The sequence below is a fragment of the Chanodichthys erythropterus genome, chromosome 9 (genome assembly GCF_024489055.1).
Source record: "Chanodichthys erythropterus isolate Z2021 chromosome 9, ASM2448905v1, whole genome shotgun sequence".
NCBI lineage: Eukaryota > Metazoa > Chordata > Actinopteri > Cypriniformes > Xenocyprididae > Chanodichthys > Chanodichthys erythropterus.
In genome coordinates, this window is record NC_090229.1 from 16,346,683 (window position 1) to 16,356,992 (window position 10,310).

Genomic DNA, 10,310 nt, shown 5'->3' on the forward strand with positions numbered 1-10,310 from the left:
GGTTTATAAAGGTAGGAAATTGCTTAGTGTGGTTGTCATTTGTTAAAATAAATATAAAAATACAGTGTGTTCGTGTCCGTCTGTCCAAAAGGTAAGCAAGAATCTGTATTAATTTCAGTACGAGTAATAGAGGGCGATCCTGTCAAAATGGCGGCGCCGCCCCGGCATGCAACGAGGCGTGACGTCGGTTCGTATTCTCTATAATAGGTTAGATAGCTAGCAAAGGCCAGCTGCAGTCTGTTAAGCTGTAACAATAACAACATTAATACTAGTGATATAATGTTGATTATTCGTATGTCAAGGACTGCCATGGCATTTATATTATGGATTAAATCAACATCGGAGACCTGCCACCAAAGCCAGAACTACTGGCCCAGACCAACCACTGGCCTACCATAGTGTCTCAAAAAGGCAGGTGCAAGTGGATGTAAGTGTATTGTTAGGATGAAGAGCACCAAATGTGATGTGTACATGTGTCTCACCTCTGAAAAAAAATGCTTTTTGAAGTTTCATACAGAAAAAAGGTGAAGTTTCAAGGATTATGGGGGGTTCATGTTCATAACCTTCCTCTCATAAGATTGCGTAATTTTGAATTTTCATGAACTACAATATTTTTGGTTTTATGTCAATGTTTTATGATACATGATGAACAGTATTAGATTTGTTTTTAACTGTCTACATTTGCAATTTAAATAATATTCACGAAAAACGTAATGAAATTCAAAGAATATAAAGCATTATTCAGCAAAATAAAAAATTCCATAAATAAAAGCACAAGATGTTGGAAATTAAGTAAAAGGTGTTGTTTATATTTACTGCTAAAGCTTATAATAGCACCAATTTATTAAATACAAACAACATTTCTGAGGAAAAATATTAACTATATACACTTACACTTATTTTAAGTAATTTCCACTATTGCGCGTTGTTGCCATATGGCAACATATCATAAAATACCTTAAAATAATATTTAATATAATTATATATATATAATTTTTTTTTTTTTTTTACAGCACTTTATGTTAAGCCATTTTAAGAAAAGAAAAAGAGTCAAATATTTTTTTTTTTATAAATTTATCATAATGCGTGCGGTAGAGGGTTAAGATTTCGGAGGCAGCCAAGGCATGTCTGAATCCAATGTTAGCTTACTTCTTGTCTCCTGAGATACCTTCATCTGATCGATCTTTGAAGGAAGCTTTGCTGTCGTTGATATCCCACAATCCTGTGCGTTCCATCCTGTGACAGTTGAGCTAGAAAAATGGTAAGTTTGCATGCAAATGTATGTTTTTGACCAAAGTCTGTCTGAAATTAGTTTTGTGAGGTACATCCATGCGCAAACGCCTACAAAGTCACTGCCTGATAAGTTTTCGGATGGAGTCATTGCCACTGCAAAAGGCTCTGGCCTTTACGTTAGTAGCTAAATGTCTCATTATTTTAAAGTGGAAACTTGTTTCACCCCCTACCTTTGATATGTGGATTAAAGGTGGGGTATGCATTTTTTCAACTACGCTGTTGGACAAATCCACCCCTCTATTCACCCCTCAAATCCACCCTTTCTCTCTCCTCAACCATCATGTGCCCCTAATGCTGATTGATTAGACGTTTGTTGTTGGTATCGGCCTGACTAACTTCCAATCAGTGTAGTTGAAAAAATGGATACCCCACCTTTAAAGAGTTATTTTTATTTTTTAGGGCCCGAGCAGTGTGAGAACCCTATTGTGATTGTTCAGTCAGTCAATTATTCTTCTTCTCCGAAATGAATCGCATTTTTGAGGGCGTAAACATGCTCAAAAACTCATGAAACTTTGCACACGCGTCAGAAGTGGTGAAAATTTACATCTGATATGGGTTTCAGAATTCGGTGTGGCAAAATGGCTCGATAGCGCCACCTACAAAATTTCAATTAAGCGCCTTTCACACTACGTTTCACATACAGGTATGATATTCGTTAGACACATGTAACAGCACAATACTTACAAAAAAGTCTCTGGGTGCAAAGTCTGAAACCCCTACAGAAAATGAGATATTTTGAATTTTCTCTGCAAATTTTTTGCAGTTTTTGCCATGTCTAGACATTGTACTTTAGCAAACTCCTCCTAGAACTTTAATCAGAAAAACATCATAATTGGTCAGTCTAATCTAAAGGCCTTGGTGACATTAAAATGCAAAGATCTAGAGTTTTTGCTGAAGAGCGTGTCCGTGGCGGCCTGACAAAATCTGATTTTTCGCCATGGAAGAGGAAGCTGTAACTCAGGCATACAATGTCCGATCTGCCCCAAACTTCACATGTGTGATAAGAGTCCTGGCCAGAAGACATCTATATGCCTATATTTAGTTACCAATATTGCTGCTGGCAACAGGAAATGGCATGCTTTACACTGTAATGCATTCCCAGAAACACATTTGTATATGCCATGAAGAACCAAACATGCTAGAAACATGTTAAATCTTGAAACACTTGGCTAAGTGCTAAAATATGCGAAAATAACGCCACAAAACTGTAAGTTGTTGTAACTCAGGCAAACAATGTCTGATCTGCTCCAAATTTCACATGATTGATAATAGTCTTAGCCTGAAGACATCTACATGGCAATATTCAGTAATAGTCAAAGTGCCACCTGTTGGCAGCAGGAAGTGTGGCATGTTGAAATGACTTTGCCAAATTTCAACTGTATTTACTCGCTTACATTCATGTCACCCACTATTCACTGTTTTCCTAAGGCCAACGGGTGGTGGTGGCCCCGGGTGCGAGGGCCCTTTCATTGCTGCTTGCAGCTTTAATTAAATTTGTATTTTAGTTAGACTATGTATTTTATTTTATTGCCTGGTATTTTATTTTACTGATTTTGTAATTAGTTGGGGGGTTGACTGTGCACTTATTATTCTGGATAGAAAATTCCAATGAAAAAAAAAAACTGGAATAACTGGAATTCTGGTGAAAATTATAAGGTGTGTTTGACTTGAAATGGCCCTGCACAGATACCTCCACTTCTGAGTGCAACGCCTACATCTCAAAATCCAATCAAGAACAGATGCATGCATAGCCCTACATTTTTTCTTTTCTGAAAATCTGTTAAAATCAAATGTACGTGACATAATAAAAAAATATCTGCCGCTACTTCTGCTTCATCGCAACTTTAATTTCCACCTGCCTGGACCAACTCTTTTCTCGCAGCTCTGCTGATCAATACACCTGGGGATTTGAGCTAAGGTTCGTTCCCAGCAGCCAAACCCATGCAAACTGCTTTTACCCTTCCCCCACTATGACCCATATGAGACAGGTACAGGCCTTGATGAATTAGGTTCTGAATTGGAGCTCCACCCTGAGCCTCCGCAGTCTTGAATGCGAGCGAGAGCTTTAACACGACGTGACTGACACACATCAGCTGAGCAGGCTGAAAAATTAATTACAAACCAATGTGTTTGCCAGCCAGTGGGACGAGTTTGCCACATACAGATGTGAGATGGGAATATATCGGGCATGCTGGGTAATTAAATGAACTGTGCTGTGCTGCCCTTGGAGGGAGGACGTGGGTTAAGGCCCTGGGGGTGGCCGACGGAGTTCTGCTTATTGCCTCTCAGCCCTCCAGAGAGACGAGAGGTGCCCTTATTTACGAGCAGTTTGGCTCAATAATAGAGGAGAGGTGGAATTGATCATATCTGTCTGGGTCAAAAGGTCTCAGTTGATTTGAGATGTAGCACACAAGTGAATCGACTTTACTTGATAATAATGTGAAACTAGTACAATAATGCAGAACAGAAACTATAAAGATGACATCTGGATACTGATTAATTCTAAAAAATAAAAAAAAATTCATTGTAAACTTACTGAAAGTTGTATATAAATGGTCAAAGCATAATCCACAAGGGGACAAAACACTTTATGGATCAATCTGTCCCTTAAGAATATTAGGTTGAGCCACAAACCACAATTACACATTTCCTTCACCACATTTCTCCTCCCCCATTCTCCTCCATCCTCCCCCAATCCGTTCTCCATCTTGTCCATTTCACATACCTCCAGGCTCCTTACATGTATCCCATCCCCCCAAAAGCATTGAGAGGAACAGATATTTTTTGTAATGCAATGTGATTGTGTTGTGCAGATGAAGACCGGAACATCTGGTCAATATACAAGCATCAGGTTTAAGATCATAACTGGTTGCTGAATACCTGGAATGATATATATGGATATATATGACATATGGAATGATAGCCTGTAAACTGTGATGTCTCTGTTGCAGGTTGTGACATGTTAAAGATCCTCTTCCTCTCCATCGACTGACCTCTCCCTTGGATATAAATCTTCAGAGGAGTTCTGCCACAGCCTTGCGTTACATCTGCGCCTGCGTCTTTCGAGATACAGCAAGAAATATTTACATGAGCACAAAATTCTGATGAATTGTGAGCAAATTTATCTCTATATCACATGTTTCCAAAGCCCACAAATCATTTAGGATCAGTAAGATCTTTCAGTTTTAGAATAATTTTGAGCTGTGGGCTATCTAATTATGAATCTGGTTAAGCTACGTAACTATGAATTGAATGTGAAATCCAATCTGTTTCACGTTTTTGCTTTGCTGGCTAAATTTATTGCAACTTAAATAAATAAATTCTTGCATGTTAACTGGAGTGTGCTTGCATGAGATTTATCTTCAGGCTATTTTGTGGAGAATCTCCTCCCCATCGGAGATAGAGAAAAGCTGAGTTTTCATTAAGATTGCTGTGGAATTTTCTTCACAACAGGACTCCATATTTTCTCATTGCTGGAAGCATAATGAATTTACATGATATTTGAATGAGTTAATGAATTTTCTCAGCAACACTTCCCATGGGTTTGTGGGAGACCCTGTGGATTCATATTTGACAACTGTATATTCTATCGCAACTTTTCATTAAGGATGTTGAGTTATGAACCTTAAAATTCATGAGAATTAAACAGAAACAGTTTTAATATTCATAAGATACACTAGATACTAGTTTGTGGTCCGTAAACTTTTTTGGCAGAAATACTTTACAGTAAAGACATTAATGATGTTACAAAAGGTGCAATGTGTAAATTTTAGGAGGATCTATTGACAGAAATGCAATATAATATACATAACTATGTTTTCAGTGATGTATAAACCCTTACATAATGAACCGTTATGTTTTTATTACCTTAGAATGAGCCATTTGTATCTACATACACCGCGGGTCCCCTTACATGTTAAGTCTCTATTTTGTGCAGGCATGTTTCTACAGTAGCCCTAAATGGACAAACTGCTCTACAGAGTCCTGTGTTGGCCACTGTAACTTCTCTACATTGAAGTTCACAACCTCATCGCTAGATGCCGCTAAAATGTACACACATTTACATTACATTAACATGTATGCATTTGGCAGACGCTTTTATCCAAAGCGACTTACATTGCATTATACTACACATTTTGTATCGGAGTATGTGCAATCCCCTGGGATCAAACCCATGACCTTGGCATATATGCACACATATATATATATATATATATATATATATATATATATATATATATATATATATATATATATATATATATATATATATATATATATGTGACCTGAACCAGCAAAATGAGTCACAGTGACCCAAATTTCAAAATTGAGATTTTGGTATCAATGGAAAGATGAGACAATAAGCTTTAAAATGATATCCTAGTCAAAGTCATACCTTGAATGGTTTTAAAGATATACCCATTTTAATTATGTTCGTATGCCCTCTTTTTCCAATTGAAAACCTGAGAAAATCACTTTTAAAGTTTTTTGCCCGTTTTTTTGTTGATATCTTTCAAAATCCATTGCATTTAAAGGGATAAACTATTTATTTTACAGCTTAATTTGAACAAAGACATTTATATATATATATATATATATATATATATATATATATATATATATATATATATATATATATATATATATATATATATATATATATATATAAATGCTATTAAACCAGGCTGAAGCTCAAATTATTTTAAAGTATTTATTTGAATTAACCCTTTAAGACCTGAAGGCTTTTTTAGAGTTCTTTTTTTTTTTTTTTTTTTTTTTCTGAGCGACACACAAAAGTAAAGACTCATAACTCCAAAACTCTAGCAAGGAGAGTCAAAAGGTAGGTATCATTTGATAGAAAACATTTAAAAAAAGTATAAATAGAAAATATAAATTACATTACATTTGGACATTATCTTGTTGAGAAACAGCTGATAAAAGACAATATATATATATATATATATATATTTATATATATATATATATATATATATATATATATATATATATATATATATATATATAGCTATGGAAAAAATTAAGAGACCACTTGGAGTGGTCTCTTAATTTTTCCATAGCTGTATATATATATATATATATATATATTTATATATGTGTGTGTGTGTGTGTGTGTGTGTATGTATGTATATATATTTAATCGAATAAACGCAGCCTTGGTAAGCAGAAGAGGCTTCTTTCCAAAAATCTTACCAACCCCAAACCTTTTAACAGTAAATACAATTTAAACATTTTAATAGCCAAACGTATTTAAAAATAACTTGAATATCTGCACACTCTAAAAAAAAAAAAAATCTGTAAAACAACAGAAAAAATTACTGGACATTATCCAGTAATTTTACGGACATTTCCGATAACCCTAAAACACAATGTAATGTCAGGTAAAATACCTGTAAAAAAATACATACGGAAAATTCCATCAAATATCAGTTATACCAAAGAATGAACAGTACAGTCCAGAAATAATGTCATATGTGTTTCTGAACGTGTGAGTGAGCAGACAATGGCAGAATTCTCATTTTTGCTTGAACTATCCCTTTAATTATAGAGACAGAAACAGGTGCCTTCCCATCCTCGAGGCGGTAATCCATAACGCTACACTCCTGAAGTGTGTAATTTCTTCTCATCCGCTGCAGATCCCACCAACGCTGACCTCTTGTCTCTCAGACTTCAATAACTGCTACTGTAGCATCTCTGTATTATTCTCTCTGTTGCTCTTCTGAAAGCACTGTGCTTGTTTGGCTTCTATAATTGCTTGTCAAATCCCTCACTATCTGAAGTCCTGTAACATGTCGTTTATGGAGGTTCCCTGCGGTACACACGCACCTCTCTGTCATCCTCTCTCTTCTTTCTGCTTCTGTGCTTCCATTTATTTGAGACTTTCAGGTCTGATGCAGTTTGCTTATAAAATGGGAGAATGGGTTTCCCTAATACGGTTCTTCAGGAACAGGCTAAATATCAGAGCAAACGAGCGGGTTGAATTCAAAAGCAACATGTTAGCTGTCACCTTTTTCCAAAGGTTTACAGCAGGCACTTCTCCAGAGAATTCACAGAGTTGAGTGTTTTATTCATGACGTGGAGATCAAAACATTCATAAACAGCGCAATGCAACCACAAAAACACCAGAAGGTCACTGTAAGGTCAACAATCAAACAGAAAAGTTACTGAGGTAGAGAGAATGAGAAAGCATCAGTAACAGATATGAAATCTGTCTCTCTTTTTCTCCTCCCAGAGGTATAAATAAGTAATGAGCATATTGTTAAAATTCATGTTGCACTTTCATTCCCTCCAGTCACTCACTCTCTCTCTCTCTCTCTCTTTATGTAGTATAATGCATGCTAATGCCGTGAGATCAGCCTATTACATGTTATTTAAGGTGCAGAAAGAACTCCTAGTAAGTCACAGGCCATGTGATTGCGGTTGGCGTCAGGATACAGAACGCATACACAATGGCCAGCTTTCCACTGAATGTGCATCTCCCCTCCTCCCTCTCTACCTTTGATATTCGACCGTCCTTCACATGCAGTCAAATAAAATCATATTTTATTGGATGAAAATAGAAAATATATTACATATTGAATTTGGAATCACTGTAGACTAACCTCAGTCACTCTATTTCTCTTTATCTCCCCCCTCTCTCTTTTTTGTCTGTCCTCTTCTTGCTATATGCCATATTTTATGCTTTTGTGTTATACTATAAAATTTGAGTTTGGTATTAAATGCTATAACAACTGTCAACTTCAGTTAGCAACTTCAAAAACCATTCTCAGTGTGAGGTGTGTCTCCATGTAAACTGATAAATGTCAGTCAACAGCATGTTATTATGTTGTGTGTCAAAGGGCGTTTCAATGTGCAGTGGCGTGTATTAAAATAAACCTAAAGATGAACTGGACAGATCTATCCTGAGTCAACAAGGGTAATCGCAGCTGCCAGTTTGTCTTTAAGACATGTAAGCAAAGTCTAAGAGAAAGAGAGAGAGAACAGAGGTATACAATAACAGAAAAGGGGAATTTATTCTTTGTAATGGCACATATGCAATGCAAAATCTCATCATTATGAACCAGAGCCTGCATTATAAATAATAAAAACAGAGAGACGTGAATGACATCAGAGAATGTGATACTGAAGCCGAGGAGAACATCACAGAAGTGTTTTGTATGCCGGTTTATATTGATTTAGTGTAGTAATCCCTGTTCTCTAAATAAATCAGAACCTCACAAAATCCAAAAAACTCTTAAAAAGCAGCTCTGGTTTTGCATGGCTACCCATGGTGCAGTGAGGAGTCAGAGAGACATTGTGAGATAACAGGTTATCAGCAATCCACACAAGGACCTCATCACACCTAATAACTTAACAAGTAACAGCTTACCCAGAACACACCACTGGTGCTCAGCACAGCTACAGGTCAATAATGACTCCCCTTAGTAGCATCAGACACTGGAAGGTACATTATTTTATCTTGTGCTTGTTAAACATTGCTCTGCTTAAATTACATAACAAATAGTTATAGTCCAAGAGGATGATTTGTCAATGCAGCGCTCCAAATGTGCAAAATACACAATATTAATAACCAACACTAGAACCTGTGTATATCAATCTGCAGCACACATAGACAAAATGTTCAATTATTGTTGACACATCAGGGACTTTATCTTCTAGAGGAAATGAAAATGAAATGAAAAGAAATGAAAAGAAAATGAAAAGAAAATGAAAAGAAATGAAAATAAAATTAAAAAATTAAAAAATTTAAATTTAAATAAAATAAACATTTTACATATCAGGGACTATATCTTCTAGTGGAAATAAAATAAAATAATAAAATAAAACAAATTGTTCTGTTATTGTTTACATGCCAGGGACTATATCTTCTAGTGGAAATAAAAATTAAATGAAAAGAATTGAAATGAAAATAAAATAAAAAGAATTGAAATGAAAATGAAAAGAAAATTAAATAAAATTAAGTAAATAAAACAAATAAATAAAAAATGAAATTTAAATGAAACGGAAAAGAAATGAAAAGAAAATAAACATTGTTTTTTTTGTTTTTTTACATATCAGGGACTATATCTTCTAGTGGAAATAAAATAAAACAATAAAATAAAATAAAATAAAACGTTCTGTTATTGTTTACATAAGAGGGACTATATCTTCTAGTGGAAATAAAATTGAAAATTAAATTAAAGTAAAATGAAAAGAAATAAAAAAAATGAAAATGAAAAGAAAATAATTGAAAATATAAAAAATGTATATACAAATAAAATAAACATTCTTTTTTCTCTTTTTATATTAGGGACTATGTCTTCTAGTGGAAATAAAATAAAATAAAATGTTCTGTTATTGTTTACATGACAGGGACTATGTCTTCTAGTGGAAATAAAATTGAAAATGAAATTAAAGTAAAATGAATAGAAAAGAAATAAAAAAATGAAAATGAAAAGAAAATAATTGAAAATATAAACATTTTATATAAAAATAAAATAAACTTTTTTTTCCTCTTTTTTATATCAGGGACTATGTCTTCTAGTGGAAATAAAATAAAATAAAATAAAATAAAATAAAATAAAATAAAATAAAATAAAATAAAATAAAATAAAATAAAATAAAATAAAATAAAAAGTTTCTGTTATTGTTTATATGCCACTATATCCTCTAGATGAATAAATGATCAATTTAAAATAACAGAATAAAATAAAGTTCATTTTTGTATTATGAATAACGTTTATACATTATTGCAAACATTCTTGAAGTATGGTTGCAAGCTTTCAGACAAAAAAAGAATGGCCACAAGGAAGTGTCACGCTTCTCAAAGCTGCTTGGTCTATGTGGTCATAAATTCTGTTTGTGTGCTGACAGCTAGAGACTGACAGCATCCTCAGCCCCTTTCACCACAGGCAACAAAGAGCGTCTCCCAGTACAGGTGACAGAGAGAAAGAAAGAGAGACAGCAATGAGGGGCTGGGAAATAAGATATGAGGGAAGCAGGAAAGGAAGGTGGGAGGG